At 36.7% G+C, this 19,467-nt stretch overlaps 1 long non-coding RNA gene across 1 annotated transcript in view; it reads left to right on the top strand.

Annotated features, from left to right (window-relative positions):
* LOC140609997 (uncharacterized) overlaps positions 1-5,290 on the top strand; it is a 48,286-nt gene extending 42,996 nt beyond the window's left edge. Inside the window, exons 3-4 of the long non-coding RNA XR_012011787.1 lie at positions 3,245-3,314; positions 4,530-5,290. This is a non-coding gene — a long non-coding RNA (uncharacterized lncRNA). The remainder of the gene's footprint in view (positions 1-3,244; positions 3,315-4,529) is intronic.
* Positions 5,291-19,467: the final 14,177 nt, after the last annotated feature.

Here is a 19,467-nt window from a genome sequence, read left to right as displayed (position 1 = left end):
CAGAGAGAGAGGCAGAGACACAAGCAGAGGGAGAAACAGGCTCCATACAAGGATCCTGATGTGGGACTCGATCCTGGGACTCCAGGATCACACCCTGAGCCAAAGGCAGACGCTCAACCGCTGAGCCACCCAGGCGCCCCCACTTCTCTTTTTTAAAGGAAATTGTCTGCATTACCTTTTTTTTTATTGTGTCATACTTTATTTTGATTTAAAATATTTTCTGGGATTCTATAGTTTTGCTGTATTCTCTGCACTTTCCAATAAATGACCTATTTATTTACATGAAAAGCAAGCTTTGCTAACGCAAAGACAACATGCAGGATTTTTTCCTGCCAATTTTCTAATGAAAACCAATGACAGGTTTTTTTTTAATTTGGTTATAAGTTTCATTTGCTTAAAATGAAAAGTGTATTCTTAAAACGAAATAAAAAATATCATATTATCAGTATTTCTGGCAGCAAGTGAATGAATACTTATTCTGAATAGATCCCTCTGAATGGCCACTCTATAACTACCGTGTTTTGTTAGAAAAGTATATTAAAAAGTAGAAACAGCATCCTGAATGAAGAAAAGGGATAGAAACAAAGTATAAAATATGTAATCTTTTAAAAGAACCTTATCAAGGAGAATCTTAGTGAAACTTTAAATGGGAGAGTCACACAATCCCAAAGCTTTCCCATTTCCTATTCAATGAATAATTTACTTTTTAGATGAGATTCGCTAACATTATTGCAGAATAACTGTAATTGAAAATTATTAAAGCTCTATCTTTATTGCATTTTAAAATCTGTGCATTTGGTGTTTGACCAGGGCTGTCTCATCATTAAGAGTTTTGAGGGAAAGCAAAATCTCTGTCTCCTGAAGAATAAAGAGCAAAAACCTTAATTGCTTTCTTGTTTCCCACAAAGATGCTAATATGATGAACTGAATGTCAGGAATAATAAGACAAAATGATGGTGTACACCCTGCAAAGAGAAAATAAAACATCTTTTTATGTAAACTGTCACCAGAACCTCAAGGAAACTCTTTGCTCTTTCCCTGCCCTGATTTTGAACTGCTTCATTAAAAGTAATTTTGTTTTTCAGGAGGATAACACCCACATTATTCTATAAAAATAATTTTAAGAGAAATCTTCAATTAAGAGGTTATTGTTGCCTGAAAGATTTTTCCATAGTTGGTTGGTAGCTGAAAATGTGATCTTCCCAAGTTTGAATGGAAATATGACATTCATAATGGTTTAAAATAGATAAGTGTCTTGTCTGTTTGAAATGCCAATGAACTTGGTATTATTTATCAGATCCTTTTAAAATGTTGGAATTTTCAGAGGACAGAATTTTCAAAAGGGAGAGAAATTAATCATCAATTTGTCCTGCCTTCAAGTGATTGAAAAGTTAAGTTAGAGAGACTGATAAAGCCCTTGTTCCATGTAGTATTTTGAAAATAAATGAGAGATCATGGACTCACGGTATACACCCCCTGCCTGCGAATCTTCCTTTTGGTTCATTTCGGATGGAAAACCTGTAAAAACTCACCCCACTGTCCATCAGACTCCCACCCAGTAGTTGTCTTATCTAAATTTAAGCACTTGCTTGGTCCACGCTGCCATATGATAGATGTTTAAATACAAAAATACATATAAGTCACTTAGAAGGGAATTTCAAATTCTTAATTAAAAAAAAAAATCCCTGGCAATTTGTTTAGTTAATAGTTTGTCTTGTGGAGAGTTTCTTCTCAATGCACTCCGGAAACTGCACTTGTCAACTCAGGCCACAAGAGGCACTTTGCAACTAAAGCAGGAGTGATTTCGATAGTTTGCAGATAGTTCTCCAGGTCTTGAAACAGTCTTTATGCATATAAGCCCCAGAAGTCCTGTAGAAAGATTTCTATTGCCTTAAGATGCTCCTTGAAGTCCTCCCCATCGCCCTTTCAGACTCTCTTCTGAGAAACACTGATCTCCAGAAATACTCATCATAAAAGGGTTCCTTCCAGGTCAGATGATTCTGTGGAATTCCAAATATTGAGTTATATTTGTGATTTAAAAATTCATCAGTGTATATGAAAGGCTCTGAGGAGCTCTGTGTTCTGTTCTGCAATCAGTTTTACATGGTTCAGTGTAGAATGAATTGAATGAATTGCTCAATACAGCACTTAGCTATGGATCCCTCTTTTTTTCCCGTCTAAACAACCCTTGTGAGGTGGATACTTTCCTCTTTTACAGATGAAGAAACTGAGGCTTAGGAAAGTTAACTAACCTGTGTATGGCAGGATAGCTCTTAAGTGATACAGCTAAGATTTGAAGCCTCGAAGCCTATCTTAACAGCACCATGACCTAAAAATACAAGGAAATACATTCACCTGACTCTGCGGACTATTTTCAGTTATGTTTAGCATTTTTTTCCTGTGCAATCTTAAACAGATTTCTTTTCTCCTCATGTTCATGCTATTGGGATTATGTAAACAAACAAACAAACACCCCCCCCACTTTACATACAGCGTTATTTGCTTAGAAAAAGGTTATTAAATTCTGTGCAGTCCAATAGTTAGAAATAAGCCCAAATATCACACAGAACACATATTTTTTTTAGAACACATAATTTTAAAACAAATATGTAACAAATAGCACAACATGAATATTACGTTAAAGCCGGGAATCATGTTCAGGAAAATCTTGCGAGTCAGTAGAGAAACACGAAATAAAGAGATCCATTTGCCTGGAAGGATCTTGTTTAAGCTAATTTCAGAAATATTTAAAGGATTCAATTTCATATGTAACAGTAAAATGAAAGTTACATTGAGGAAAAAATATTTAAATGCATTAAAAGATTCCTGTCACAGTGAGAAAAAATGTATATGCTTTTAATCTTTACATAGGTGTTTTATCTACATTGTATCCCTTTCTTGTCTTTATATACATGGATATTTTTGCTATTAGGAAAGCATGCACATGCATATACAAATATATGTATATATATAACTAGTAAAAACAACATTGTATCTGAATTGTTAAAATACCCATTTTTGTTATTTTAAATGTAATATAATTTTAGATCCCTTTCATAAATGTCCAGTGGACAGATTTATTATTATTATTATTTTTAATTTCCTGCATCAGATCTAGGTCTCTGATAAATACCACAGACAACCCCAGCACTGTAGGATGGGCTTGACAGTTCTTCAATAAAGGACTGTGTGGTTTTTTTGTCAGTGTCTTCCTTCCAGTGACAGCTGCTTTGTTCTTTTCTAGTCAGATTTTCTAGTTAACACATCAAAAGTGTATCTGTGTACACGAAGTACGAAGAAAACAGTTCAAAGAGGTAAGAGATTCACTTTTAACTCTTGCTACATTTTCCCCACACTTGTCACAAAAGAAGTCTCATATGGAAGCTTCAGAACAAGGTGAGGAGTTCATGATGGAGCCCAGGGATCCGTGGCATTTAAGAACTCGTGTTCTAGAAGGCGAGTTGGTCAGGCAAAGTGCTGAGAGTCTCCAAATCAGTGAGAACTGGTCTGGGATGAAGAATTTTCCATTTTCCAGAGACAACTAAGCCCAAGAGCCGAGCACAGCTTGTTTTATGTGGTTTATTGCAAAAGCCTGATTTCTTCTTCTTGGCATATCTTAATGACAGTAGCCGCCTGCTTTATATACACAGCTCTGGAGCCTTGGCTTGGGCTTCTGCCAACAGGGGTTCCTGCACACACATGAGAACTGCAGTTACCCATGCTTCCATGCTTAAATAAATGTTCTGGGGATGGGGGGGTGGGTGCCAAGATCTTTTTTGACTAAGGTGGCTAAACCTGGATTGGCACCAGCATATTCAACCCCCAGGGGAGTAGCCTCTTACACAGACCCTCTCTTGCAGCTTTCTAGTGATGAGCGTATGCAGAGGTCAGGTGGAAGGCAGCTCCTTTTCTGCTCCTCCCAGCCGTACTTCCCCTAACCCTGAGTAGGGAACATGTCTAGAAAGAACTACTGCCTCTCCTCCTCATCCCACCCCCATCTTCAGTGAATCAGGTTGAAATAGGCCAGCCCTGGGTTGTGCCATATGTGTTTTTAGTATGCCAAGTGAAGCCAGAGCAATAAACATTTATTTTAAAGAATTTTTACATTTGATCTTTTAACAAAGCATCTGTGTAGTCACTGTGAGAAAAATAACTTTGTTCAACATTTGTAGGCTTACTTTACAGTTGAGCATAGTTTTAAAATTTGATACATGTCAGTTTTTCAAAATTTGATATATGTCAGAGTTCTAAGGGGCTCTGAAAGCCTTAAGCCAGTCCAGGCACAATCTGTGTGCACAGCGAACAAACAAAAGAGTCCCACATTGCCTGAGTGCTCCTGGTACCATGTTGTTTCTGGTAGTACCATGGTACACAAGAGGGAGGCAGGAGAGTGACAGGGAGAGGACTGGAGACAGGTTGCTTGGGGTCAACTGAGTCAGCCATGTGCCTTAACCTATCTAAGCTTGTTCTCTCATCTAGGTGGGGATTCTAGTGGTCTCACACTCACAATGTTTTTTTTTTTTTTAAAGGACAATTATGCATGTAAAGTACTTGGCACAGTCAAGACACATGGAATGAATCTCATGAAAGACTCAAAGTGACCATGTCATTGACCAAGATCTCTGCAGATCTGGGATTTAATAATTACCTCTTGCATTCCAAAAGTATATCCTATTATGGTGCCTCTGTGGGTCCTTTACTTTGCATTCACTAAGAAGTGAAAAGTCTTACCTATCAAGGATTTTATTTTTTTACCTGTACTATATGCAGCCTACAATCAAGAGAGTGATATTCTTCCTAGATCTTACTCTTTCTTATTAATTTTCTTTTTTTCTTTCTTATTAATTTTCAATCGTTAAAGAACTTAAAGGACATAGGGTAGGGGAGAGTGAAGAATCTAAGGAGGCTCCACACTGGGCCATCTTGATTTCACAGCCCAAATCAAGAGTTGGACATTTAACCAACTGTGCCACCTACCTGCCCCCATAATAATAATTTAAAGTGACATTAAATATAAGTAGAAAAACTAACAGGAAAAAAATACTAGGATGCTTGGGTGGCTCAGCCGTTGAGCCTCTGCCTTTGGCTCGGGACGTGTCCGGATTGAGTCCCACATCCGGCTCCCTGCATAGAGCCTGCTTCTCCCTCTCCCTATGTCTCTGCCTCTCTCTCTCTCTCTCTCTGTCTCTCATGAATACGTCAATAAAATCTTAAAAAAAAAAAAGGAAAGAAAAAATACCACACATTTTATTCAAGGTCAAGAACTCTAGGAAAAGGGCTATTTTACCTCTTTCAGACACATATTCTTTAAATTATTTTCCTTTAAAAATCATGACGTCAGAATTAATAACTTAAGAAGATTAAGTCTCTAGGTCTCAAAATGGAATTATTTTGCAAAATAAATGTTTAAAAAATATTTTAGTGTAATTTTGAATGTTCTGCAATTAATAACAGCCCTCTTTAGTTTGTGAATCCTCTACCAAATTTCTTTACCTTTACCTTTATTAATTCCCAAGGGATTTTTTCCCCCCAGTGTTTTGGTTTTCTCCAGTATTTACCTTACCTCCCTGTGGCATTCCAAATGTTGTTTTGAGCTGTAATGAGTGATGTTCCTTTTGGTTTCCAATCTTCTTAATCTTCCAAATTACCTAAGTACTTAAAAATAATTCCAGGCACCCACCCCATAAGTTCAAGATCAAAGGTTAGTGCCTTAGACTCACCCAGAGGGCTTGTTAGTACATAGATCACTGGGTATCTTTGTACCCCCAGACTTTGTGATTCAGCAGGTCTGGGATGGGGCTCAAGATTCTGCATTTCTCACAAGTTCTTAGATGATCCTGATGATCCTGGACTGGAGACTGGAGTTTGGGAATGCTATCCTAGATCATGCTTTTCTGGGAAATTTTTGTTTTTAAGGCACCCTTAGTAGGTGGTTCTGGTATTTAGCCAGGTTTGGAAACCAGAGTTCTGGTGATAATTGTGGAGTATATTATTGCTTTACATGTTACCTGGGTAGGGACCTGAGCCAGGGGGCTGAAAACCTCCAAGGCACCACCTATCTCCAAGCTTGTGGGAGAAGAATAGATTTGTTCTCAGAGATCTGCATGTGTGCTGGGCAGGGGTGGAAAGAAAAAGGGAAGAGCCAAAAGATTAAAACCAGGAGGTTTTGGAAGGCGTCTGAAGGTTCTCTTTCCAAATAATTTTGGAACACTATCAGAATGAAATGGAATCATCATCTATGAAGACGACCTGGCACTCAATGAGAGGGCAGGAAGTGGGAGCCATTATCTATTATTACCTCTGAACACGATGGGTGGACGGGGTGCCCCATGCCCTAGAAACTGATTTACCCCCAATTGAATGCCCTGGTCAAGTCACAAACTCTTGGCTTTGGTTTCTTAAACTTTCTCTCATCTTTTGGATTCATGGTTGTGATTATTTGATTGCCTGTCTCCCCAGACAGTATCTTGTCTTATTCATCATTATATCCCTAGCATAAAGCCTAGCTCATAAAGATTTGTTGAATGAATGAATGAATGAATGAATGCAATCAATGAATGTATTTTTCTTCAATTCTCTGTCCAAGTTTTTGGCTCGGAGCAGGTATTCTAGAAATATGTGCTGAATAAACTAATGAGTAAATCTAGAAGTTAGTGGTGTGACTAATCACAGATTTTCAACATTTCGGGAAGCACATGTATTTTTAAAAAGCTCATCCAGTAGGTGCTGGAGAATATCACATACACAAAAATGTCCAAGTCTTCTAATGTGAGTGAAGAACATTTTTATCTGGCATGTAAGCATCCTTCATGATTAGACTGTTAAAACACTATACCTGACAAATTTGAGGGCCCAATTCTCTACAAAATTTGCCTAAAAGCAAGTATAGTAGACATATCATTAAGTGCATTTTACTATAAAAATGATCTATCAAAAGGAAGTTTCATATAATTTTTTGAATTTAAAAACACTTGAAAAATTTCTCTTTTTCTCTCTGTTATTTGGACTCACTGCCTTATATGACAAGATCAATTGTGGAAAGTTGAGGAAGGCTAAAAAAATTACAGTTTTAATCAAGTAAAATTAAGTGGAACATTTTGAGATGTCAAAGATGGATAACACATGGTATACTTATGTGAATAAGTGCTTTAAATAGTGACAAAGGCTATTCCCTTGAAAAGTATGGACTTCTATGTCAGTAAGAGGTGGTATCTAATTCAAAACTTCACAAATAAAATGTAATTTTTATTCCAAAAGGAATAATACAATGTGTGTAGACAAAGCTTTATGGTCACTATTATTATAAACCTAAATGGTTTACAGTGGTTTCATTTACCTTCATATCACAAAGAAGATGCAAGGTTTCACAAATTTAAGAAAAAATTATTATTAACAAAAAGGGATGAAAGCTACTATGATTGATCAGCATTGACAAGCTGGGGTGAAACCTATTTGCCATTCCTCAATTAGTTTCTGCCCCACATTTCATCAATGATCATTCATACTCTGGAGTACAAAGATTAGTCAGGACCGGCCTGCAGGAAGTCCCTGGATCGGGTGCCTTAGTGTTCAGATCTTGAATGAATCAAATGGCCTGCAGAAGTTTGGAGGCTTGAAGAAAATGATGTGAAGTGAGATGAACTTATGTGGGGGAGTTTCCCTCTTCCTGTTCCTGGTTTGTGGGCTTTCTTGTCCTCCTGCTGATGCTGAAGTCTCGAGTGCTTCATTGCGCCACTCCTCCGGGATGGTCTACCCTGGACGTGTCTTCATTCTTCTCTCTTTCCAAGTCAAGACTACCATTTCTCCATCTGATTAGCTGACACCATTATGCAAATTACTGATAAGTTCATCTCGGCAGTCCCCGAATTGTATTCCAGGGAACGCTAGTCCAACAGCAAAGAAAAAAGTGTGTCAACATTAAATCTGTATGGGAAATGCTTCACAGACCCTCCTTGGGGTTTCTCAAATATTAGCTCTGAAAAGTCCCGGGGTAAGAAAACTGTTTAATTTTTAAAACCATCATATAATTTAAGGAATAACTTGGTTATTCAAAAGATAAGGATTGGAACAAGGATATCATATGATTAGGAGACTTTTCAGCATACCTCTCTTTTTAGGAAAGTTTTATTGTAGAGACCCTCATTAGCTTTCATATTGCTCCTTAGATTATCCACTTCTTTTAGAAGGGGAACCAACTCTTGGCTATGCTGTGGGGGTGACATGAGGCCAAGAGGGCCAGTGGAAGGAATGCTTTTCAATCGGAGCAAGATAAGAGGCATTTGGGGCATGAAATTAGCATTATGGTTTATTACTAATGATGTCTATTAATAACCCTCAGTATCTCTTAAACATTTTGCCTGGTATATCTGGTAGTTCAGGAAAGTGAAAATTATTAAAAATATAGAGAATTTATAACAGTCTAAAAAGTAACATTTCACAGGGTAGGTAAAGGAAGTAATTTTCAATTCTAAAAACTACCTTATAAGGTTTATGTAAGCATCAAATGCATGTAAATCTTTAAAACCAGGCCTGGTACCAATAAATATTTCTTATTAAAAATAGCAGAAAAGAATAATTTCTATTCACACTTATTTGAGGCTGAGGTTATACATATCTTGTTAATACAAAAGTAGCCTTTTTTGGGGGGATTACATGCTTCCCAAGTGGTCGAGCATGGTTCTCAAAATGTGACTGAAAATTAAAAAAATAAGCAATACTGAGTACTTAACTCATTTCAGTCTTTGTTTTAAGTGTTTCTACATATATCTTTTCATTCTTATAATGACCTTAAGGGGTAAACACTGTTATACTCATTTCATAGATGAGAATACTGATGTTTAAGCAAAGCTATGTAATAAAGATGACACAGATATCAGCTGGTGGAAAATATTTGTGCATCTTTTAAAATAGATGAGTTATAGAATACTTGACATGGAAAGAATTTAGAGATCATTTATTTAAGAAATCTCTTTTATAAGTAATCATAATTTCCTTTATAAATAACTAATACTGAGGTATACAAAGGGATAGAATCTTGTTCTGGATGACCAGACAGTGGTCAGACTCAGGTCTTTTATCCAGCCAGTGATTCAGTGATTTAGGGACTGCTTATAAACTACAGTCTGTAGATGTAAAATTATCTCTAATCAAACAGATCTCCAAGCTTGCTGTAGCAGATCGTATTTTCCATCATAGCCATATCTGTATATTCTATCACACCTACTATTTTTACAATATAATGCACATACTGTTCCATCAATAGGTGAGGTCTTTTTCTCTCACCTTTAAACTGGGTGGGCTTTTGTAATTTAACCAATAAAGTATGGCAGAGATGACATTGAGTCATTTCCAGAGCCAGTTCATAAACGGTGATGTGACTTCTGCCAAACTTTACTATTTCTCAAGACTCTTGCTTTGGAACCCAAGAGACATGTTTTGAGGATGGTCAAGGTGCACAGGAGAGTGATGTGTTGGTGTCCAAGCTAACAGCCCAAGAGGAACTCTTACTCAAGTGGTAAGACCTAGGAGCCTTCAGGTGACTTGATTTTCCAGACTTTGAGTTTTCCTTCCGATGTCTAAAAAATCATGGAGCAGAAACAAGTCATCTCTGTTCTGTCCTATCATAATTCTGTGAGCACAATGACTGATTGTTCTATGCCAGTAAGTTTTGGGGTAATTTGGTAAGTAACCGTAATAACAGGAATATATTTTGTACCAAAGTGAGGAGGTACCATAACTAAAATCTCAAGCGTGTGGAAGTGGCTTTGGGATTAAGAGGTAGATGGAACTGGAAGGACCATGAAGATAATCTTAGTGGAGACCTGGCAGGTCTCTTGGAGAGTCTTGAGAGGAGTACATGGGTAGCAGAAGTCATGCCCTCAAAGAGGCTATTGGTGAGGTCTTAAAAGAACATGAGGAAAATGATACTGGAAGCTGAAATCCAAGGCCTTTTGTTAGTGGAGTAGGGGGGTAGAAAGTTTATCAACACAGTTACCTATAGGAATGTGGAAAATAGGAAAGGTGCCTCATGAACTTGTTCAGATTTTGAGTAAAATTTATAGCAAACATAAAGGAGCCAGGCTTTGCCAAGTTTAAAGTAAAACTGTTTCTCATTCCAGACTCTCTAAGATTCTCAAATTAGGAAATGTTTTCCAGTTGGAGATCAAATCCAGGATAATGTCAAGAAAACATTTTTATAAAGATAAATGCAAGAGTGTGGCTGTAAAACTATTAAGAACGAAGAAAGGTTTAAGGTGGTGCTTCAGACAAACAACAGGGCTTTTAAGGGTCTTAAACATGTCTCCCTGCCCCACTTTTATGAATAGAGACCAACTTTAGCAATTATTTTGTATCCGTCCAACTATTGGATGCCTCAAAGGTAGATTACTTGCCTCTGATTCACAGGTCTTAAGATGGAGAGGAATGTAAGGGGCTATATTTAAGGAAGTGCATTTAAGTAGCCTCATCTGTAGCTGAACCTGATTCATGTGATAAGATCCTTGACTGTGACCTGATTTTGTAATAAGATTTGAGGGTTTCAGGAGAGGAACGTGTATATTTTGCACATGCTAGGAATGTGAATTATCATGGCCAAAAGGCAAACCGTGGCAGATTGCCTTTCCAATCCCATCCCACGTATTATTCTTCCAATGTGATGATGGCATTTCCTTTTTCCTCCTTCTTGAAACTGGGTGGAACTTGGGAAATGCTGTAAGCAGTAGAATGCAGTGGAAGTGATACTGGGTAACTCTGGAAGTAAGCTTACCAAAGGTGATATGGCTTCTCCCTGGTCCTCACTCTCTTTTGAGATGCTCACCCATGGAACTCCGTCACTATGGTTTGAGGAAGCTAAGGCCAATGGTGATGGCAGGTGTAGATGTTCCGGACAGCAGCTTCAACTAACTTCACAGCCAATAGCCAGCAAAACCATAAGATGTCTGACTGAATGAGCCTTTAGATGACTCAAGCTGTAGTGTTCAAGGACTCAGAGGACTCCAAGGAATCTAAAGCCTCTCTCAGAGGCCTCAGACACAATGGAGCACAGAAATGCTCTTCCCTCTGTGCCCTGTCCAACAGATTCCTGACCCACAGAATTGGTGAGCACAATAACTTGTTGTTTTATGTCACTACATTTTGGGATGTAGATGTAGTGATTGGGACACTAGTCACTTAAGAAGGATCTTCAGTGCCCAAGTGTATGACCATTGTTTGTTCCCACTGGTATAAAGTATGGTGCTTATGGGTGTAAGTAACAGAAATTTGACTCAAACTCATTTTAAAAATATGGAAGATATATTATCTCACTTAACAGGAAATCTAGAGGTTAGATAAGCTCTAAGTCTGGTATTCTCAATGGTTTAGTGAGCTCTTTGTCATCAAAGTGCTCAACCTCTTCATTTCTTCATGGAGCCATTCTTAAGGCTCTGGTGACAAAATGTTTTGGAAGTCTTTTCTATCCAGTTGCAGTAGTATCTAGAAGAAAGAAAGAGTTTATTTCTCCCTCTGGTTCTCTCTTAGGGGAAAGATCTTTGCCTAGAAGCAGCCCTCTGCCCCCAATGAGATGTCTCTGTACATCTCATTACCAGTTGAAAACTCTTACTGAGTGGCAATGGCAGGGGTGGGGGATGGAATGACCATGATTGGCTTAGTCCTTCATCTGGGGCAGCATGGATACAAGGGAGTCACCTTCATGTTCACTATTCCCTTCTGTTGTTTATTTCATCCCAATCACTAAAAGGAAGAACAGAACAGGGTTTGGTTAGCTCAAGGTAGTAGAATTTGCAATTTTTGACCATGCTTGAAACGTTCTGCTTATGATCAGATCTAGAGAAAAAAGATGATGTGCAATGTTTGAAATTTCTTTAAAGCAAGGCAGGTCCTGTAATGGCTACTTGAAGCTTCTAGTCTCTGATTTTGGTATGAGTCCTTGTCACCAGGTGAGTGATGTTAATGATCTCACCTGTGAATGAGAAAAGCAAGTATATAGGGCACAGATATACACACATCAATTAACTTTTTGTGGTATAGCAGTTAAGAATTCAGGCTTTGGGTTCAGACTGATGTGAATTGCCTCATCTGTGAAGTGGAAGTAATATTTTCCACCTTGACAGGAGGTTACAAGATTAAATGAAATAATAACACATGTGGAAGAGTCTACATGGAAGTGTTCCTAGCATGTAGACAGTACTCAATAAATGTTATGGTTATTCTTCTTATGAAGAGTACTTCTTGTGCTATGGCTTATAAATTGGAGAAAAGTTTTAAGCACTACATGGAAATATCCTCACTTTCAAGTTTTGTGTTGATTAGTGTTGTGATGACATATTTTAGCAAAAGAAAAAAAATTCTCAAAAGATGTAGATGGAAAGTAGCAGTCTCTAATAAGATGTAGATATGTGGCTTAGCTTGCACACTTTACATTCAAACATAGTTGTAGTCAGCATAAGCTACAACTGAGGTACTTCATTCTTAAAATGTATATGACCTAACAATATATTACAGTATAAAATTTAAGCTCAGTAAAATAGGAAAGCATTTTGATGACATATTTCTAATTTATTGTTATTACTTATACATATGATACATATTTATTTGTAACACAAATATATCTCTTTGGCCACCTATTTTATTTTCTTAAGTTACCGGCAGTACATTACTCATGAATGGCAGAATTTGTCAGTTATTTATCTTTCCAAAGTATCCAAAAGTGAATGAAGCTTGAATTGAGCAAGGAAGTATCATAAATTAAAAAGTGAATTCTCTAAGAAAAGCTGGGAAAAGGTTTGAATATGAAATTAAAGTACATTTTGCCATAAAATGTAACTGTCAAAGTGGCATGAACCCAAATGTGAATTACGATTGGATTGAATTTGTATTTTTATCTGATGAAGCACTAAAGAATCATTTTGAAATCATTGATCTTGGCCAGTTTAAATCTTTATTTTTCTGATAACATGTCAATCAGGTATAAAGGTGGTGAGAGACAATTTAAGCCTGTGCATTTATTTGTCAATAAAACGTGTGCTCTATTGGTTTTTTCTCAGTTGCATTGTTTTATCATGTCAATATTTCATAAGATTATATGACTGACTAATGGGAATAGCTATTACCAGTGTTGATGTACTTCGAAAATGGCAATCCATATTTTATGGACCAGAAAGAGACAAAACCTTTACCTTTGACCTTATTGAGCATAACAGTAAGGTAATGCACATGAAACTTGCTTCTTATTTCACAGGTTCACAATTAGCTTCTAGTGGCCTCAGGGATAAATATTAGAATAGGTAACTTATCCTTTCTTGGTTTGTAAGAGTGATTTATGGATATCAAATAAAATTATTCAAAAGGCAATTTAGGGAAGAGAAATGACTTAATGTATGCCAGAAAAAAAGGCTATGAGCATTTTTACACGAGTCTTTGCTTATTATAAAAGTAATTAATTCATTTTCTCTGTGAACATCATGGATAAAAACACATAAGCAAGAAGGAAAACAATAACGTCCCATGCAAACACCCAGACATAACCACTGTTACTGTCAGTGTATAGTCTTCCAGTCTTTTTTCTATGCATATGTATTTCTTTTCCAGAAATGCATTCTATACACTGATTAGGAACCTAATTCTTTACCAGATGAATTCTTGTACTTTTTATGCTATGCCACTGTGTCAGGAAAATAATAAGCTAAAGCAGGTAATTTTTACAATATAATTTTTTTCCATTTAATGCCTTACTACTTGTATTTTCTCACTTCTGCATGTGAATTATGCAGTTAGATAATTTGCTTGTATAAAATACCCTGAATTCTCTAAGTGTTTTAACAGCACTGATTTGTTGGTTGTCATGTATTTGACAAGTTATAGTTAAGTATGCTTTCAATATAACATAAAGATTTTTTTCCCTGCAATACAGCTACAAACAAAATTAGAATAATATAATCACATTTCCATTTGTAAAACATGGCTAGTAGCTAGATTTAGGCCATGCCTCTGGCTATCTCTAAATATTTTTGACTACTGGCTGCTTCCAAGATGGTGTCCCATGATACCAGTGGATACGATACCAGCAAGCTTCCTGGTATCCACAGCCTTCCCACATTGATGAGAGCTGAACTGTAAACTAATAGAATATTGTGGATGCGTGACTTCAAAGGCTGGGCCATAAGAGGCAATGAAGCTCCCGTCTTCTAGCTGCCATGCCACAAGATCATTACACAGATCTATGGAGGGGTTCATGTATCAAGGACATGAAACCTGCCAATCGTCATCTGTGTGAACCATCATGGAAATAAATCCTCTGGCCCCAGTCAAGCCTTCAGATGATTGCAGCTCTGGCTCATAGATTGTCTGCAGCCTTTGGAGAGACTGTGAGTCAGAACAAACAGCTAAACTGCTCCTGAATTCTTAATGCACAGAAACTGTGAGAGAGTATATTTTTGCTTTAGGCCTCTAAGAATTTGGGGAGTAATTTACTATGCAGCAATGGATAACTAGTACAAACTGAAAATGAAGGTGTCTGCTACATCAACACTATTAATTATGTCCTGAACAAATAAGAGCTTATGAGAACATTCTTTTGCAAGAACCCAGATGATGTTTCAGTATTTATAACTAATCATAGGACACACTACTCATTTAAAGGGTAGAATTTGAGACAAGCTAGATGTACAAATGGAAAAGCAATGCAAAGTAGGGTGATAATATCTTGCACTTAATATTTTATACCATTGTTTTTTGTTCTGGTCTAAATTATTCTCTCCACTTTTTGTAGTTATGATACACAGAAAACATGTTCAGAGGAAATAAGCATATATATGAACATTTCAGTGATGAAGCCCTTTATATATATGATGGAAATTTTGTAGTTTTCTGAAATTCATGTACTACATGTGAGGTGAGGTACATTTTATTTTATCAGAAATTTAATTAACAGTCATACGTGATTATAGTCATTAGCAACATTTATTCTAGGCAGATGTCTGCTTCTTTGCCTCCAATCTTATGTGCGGTGGTAATAGTTTGAACAGTTTGGTGTGTATCCTTCCATAGCGATCTGGTCACAGAACATTAGATAAACATAGAAGCATGATAAATTTTTTTATAAACATGAAATCTTAGTCTACATGTTGTTCTGCAATAGGCTGTTTTAGTTTAGAGAAAGCACGTCTAATACATATAGACCTACTCCATTCTTTGCAATACTGCTTATTAGTCTAAAGTAAGGTATGGCTTATGGGCTAATATGTGCTGCTACTTGTTTTTACATGCTTCTTGAGCTGAGAGTTATTTTTATATTTTTAAATAGTTGGGGGGAAAGTAAAATAGAAAAGTATTTCCTGATACATGAAAGTTTTATGAAAATTTAAATTTTAGTGTCCATAAAGAAAGTCTTACAGGGACATAGTCATGTTCATTTGTTTGTATATTCTCAACTCAGCTTAGCTGTTGCAACAGAAACTTTACAGAGTTTGTCAATTCCTAGTCTATAGCATGCTAACAAAAATACAATGCAAGGGGGATCCCTGGGTGGCTCAGCGGTTAAGTGCCTGCCTTTGGCCCAGGGCTTGATTCTGGAGTCCTGGGATCGAGTCCCATGTCGGGCTCCCTGCACGGAGCCTGCTTCTCCCTCTGCCTGCGTCTCTGCCTCTCTCTCTTTCTCTGTGTCTCTCATGAATAAAAAAGTAAAATAAAATCTTTAAAAAAATACAACGCAAGTCACAAATCTAATAAATTTTCTATCAGCCACATTTAAAAAACATAAAAAGAAATAGAAAAAAATTTAGTAATTATGTTAATTAACTCAACACATCTGAGAGATCATTTTAGCATTTAATCAATATAAAAAGTTATAAATGAGACATTTTACATGCTTATTTTTCATGTTAAGTCATTGATGTGCAGTGTACACTTTGTACTCACAGCATACCTGGACTTGGATTCACCATATTTCAAGTGCTCTGTAGCCCATGTGGCTAGTGACTGCTGACTGGACAGTATAGTTTTATAGTACAGATACACAATAATTTATATCTATATCTTTATCCATATCTATATCTTTATCATCTATATATCTAGAGAGAGAGAGAGAGTTTGCCAATAGACATTCAAGTTGCTTCCAGTTGTTTTTGTCATTATAAACATTCCTGTCCTATACATATTTATTTCTACACAGTATGGAGTTCCAGAACTGGAGTTGCTGAGTCAAAGATATGTACACAATTAATTTTAATAGATACAAGAATTAAGTTTTGGAGTGAAGTTCAAATGTAAAAACATGTTTGTTATAGATCATCTCCAAAAGTTTTTGTTTTGTGTTGTTTTCTCTCAGTGTTCTTTCTAGAAGAGAAAAAACTTTTATGTTAATACCTTAAAATCTGCATGAGTATGAATTCCCCATAGTTGTTTTGGGTTTGGTCACCAATTTTTGTAGTAAAAATAGTGTGTATGTTAGAATGCCTTGCAGTTTCTAAGCAGTTTCAAACATGTCATTTTTCCATGATGCTTTGACAACTCCACTTAGGATGGGTTTTTATCCTTGTTTTATGACTGCGGAGGCTGAGCCTCCAAAAAGTTAAATGATCTGCCTGAAGACACAACACAGCCAAGAAGCTAGAGCCATGACATAGAACAAGTTCTGGATCGTAGTGCAGTGTTCTTCCAAGTGCAATGTTGCCTGTCTGGTTCATTTGTAAATTTATTTTAAAAAATCCATTGGGCATCATCTACGCCAAGCCCTGTATGAGGTCTCAGCATGTCAGTAGGGCACAAGACTAATGGGTTTCTGCTCCAGCCCCAGCCTGAGGGATATAAAAAGTAGCAAATCTGTGAAACACCTGTACAAAAGACACATAATTCAATTGCTTTAAGCATGCTTGAGTCCCTATTTCACCAAGGAGAAGCTCTTCATCTCATTAGAGGGATTGTGATCAAGTGATGATAAAAAAAGATAAGGACTCAGAATTATCTCGGTGTGCCTTCTGAATGAACCACTTAAAGCCTCAAGCACTTTAAATCATTGAGACATTTAGCTACTTTCAGAGTTGCATGATCGGATGCACTTATAGAACTTCAAAGTTTTAGACCTGTCGCTTGTCCATTTGCTGTCCCAACGCCAAGCCCAATCAGTTAGGATGATGGACAAAGGGCAAGTACAGTTCTTATACTAAAGAGAAGGTAACATAATTTCTCCATGTGATGAAATCTGGCTTGGAATTCCAATATGCAACATTAATCTTTCAATGACAGTAGGAGAATCAAGGGCTTGAATTTTTGTGAAAGGAATTGCACATGTGAGACCTAGAAATAAGTGCTTAATGAGTAGAACCAGAAAGTGAGTGTATGTGTGTGTGTGTGTGTGAGAGAGAGAGAGAGATTGGGAATGGAGGTGGAATTATTTCAATTATAATATGCAGAGTAGAACATTTTTATTTCATGTACCTATTAATACTTTCAGTTGTCTGACTACTGGAGCTCCCAATCCAGTCTCTACCCTTTTTTACCTTGTTCTGTACCCTGGGAAGCTTACCTTTATGGATCAAATCACATTCTGTTGGGCTGGGCCAATGACAGTGGTTAAGTGGTAAGAGAATGAGTTAATACTGGGCTGGAGAGTAGAGTGCAAAGGGGATTTGCTTCTTCAACTACAGCTACCCTTGGATACCCTTTGGAAAGCAACTCTTCTCCTTAACCATTCAGGTCAAAGAGTGAGTGCTGGATGGTTGCTAGCCTTGACATGCTTCACCATTCCTTGTCGATTTCCCAGAGCCTTGCCTACATCTTTGTAAATAATTATTTTTCAAGTTCTTTTCAGTGCTCCTTTGGTGTGGCACCTGTTTTCTGTTGTCCAGTCAGGTTACTGCCTGATATGCCCCCCTTTTTAATGAGAAGTACTTATTTGTTATTCTTATTTGTAGATCTTTAAAAGCACATAAGTATTGGACCATCATTATACCTCTTGCTAAGCATTTTTGGAAACGGTTTTGGATTTCTATCAAAGTACACTTAGATATTCTTAGGCTGCTGGACTAATTGTATGCTTAAGTGTGTGCATTTAAAAACAGCTTTCCTGGGAAGAAGTCATCAAAAATATTTAGAAAGGGCAATGACCTTTTGTAAAGGCATCCCATTAAAATGTTTTATATTTTTACCTTGACCATCATCTTTCTCATTAAACAATGGGCATTATTTATTAATAAGTCCAGTCACAGGGACAGGCAGCATATTGGCCTTTATATTAAACTTTTAATGCTAAATCTGTAATGAATACACCAAACTGCTATATATAAAATAATTCTCTCTCCTCTTTCTACTCCTAACTGAGAAAACTTCAGTAGGCATCAGGACTGCTGTGTGTATACAGGTCTCTTTCTTTCTGAATGCTTTTCTGACCAAAAGGAAGAAATTGCATCTCTTCTAATTCTGCTGTCTTTGGATTTTCAAGTCTATTGGTTAGAATTTAACTATTTCTATATTTAAGTTCACATTTCACACCAAGGGATCATGTACATTATCCACAATGTTCTTTAAGTTATACTTATGGAAGAACAATCCGACTATGTTATTTTCTGCTTAAAAGTCTCCAGTTATTCTCCATGGCCCACCAACTAACTTTTACAGGTATGTAAGGTACAGGTATTTTAATCTGTTCTCCAGTTTTCTCCTATTACCTTTTGCTTTTCTCCCTTCTTCTTCCTTCTTATGCAATGCTACTCTTGCCATCGAAATCCGGTCAGGTACTGTAAACCCTGTGCAATATCCCCCACCAAATACTTTGACATGCTGGGTCCACCTAACTGTAGAGCTACAAAATAAGTACATGAAGTAAAAACTAACAGAAATGGGAGAAGTAATTAAAAAATCCACAATTATGGTTGGAGATCCCAACATTCTTCTTTTAGTAATTGAAAAAACTAGTAGACATAAAATTAGCAAGGATGTGGAAAAACTGAACACCATTAACCAAGTGAAATCCAACTGGCATTTACACAACCCTCCATCAAAAACAATATAATAAATTTTTTTTTAAATTATGTTGAACTTACCCAAGAGAGATCATATCCTAGGTCATAAAACAAACCTTAACACATTTAAAATAATTTAAATCATGCAAAATGATTTTGTCTTAATAGAATATGTGCCATCCTATGACTATAATGTGTTATGCCAGAAACTAATAAGAGGAAGATAAGAGAAAAAGCTCTAAACACTTGGAAATTAAGCAACATACTTCTTAATAATCCATGGGTCAAAGAGGCAATCTCAAGGGAAACTTGGAATATATTTTGAACTGAAAAAGTAAAAAAAAATAACAGAATTTGAGGGTTGTAGCTAAAGCAGTATTTAAGTGAAAATTTGTAGCATTGAGTGCTTATGTTAAAAAGAAGATTTTTTTAAAAAATATTTTATTTATTTACTAGAGAGAGAGAGAGAGCATGAGCAGAGCAGGGAGGAGGAGCAGAAGGGAGAAGCAGA

This window comes from Canis lupus, chromosome 19 (assembly GCF_048164855.1).
Source record: "Canis lupus baileyi chromosome 19, mCanLup2.hap1, whole genome shotgun sequence".
Classification (NCBI taxonomy): domain Eukaryota; kingdom Metazoa; phylum Chordata; class Mammalia; order Carnivora; family Canidae; genus Canis; species Canis lupus.
This window is presented reverse-complemented; position numbering and strand designations above follow the sequence as displayed.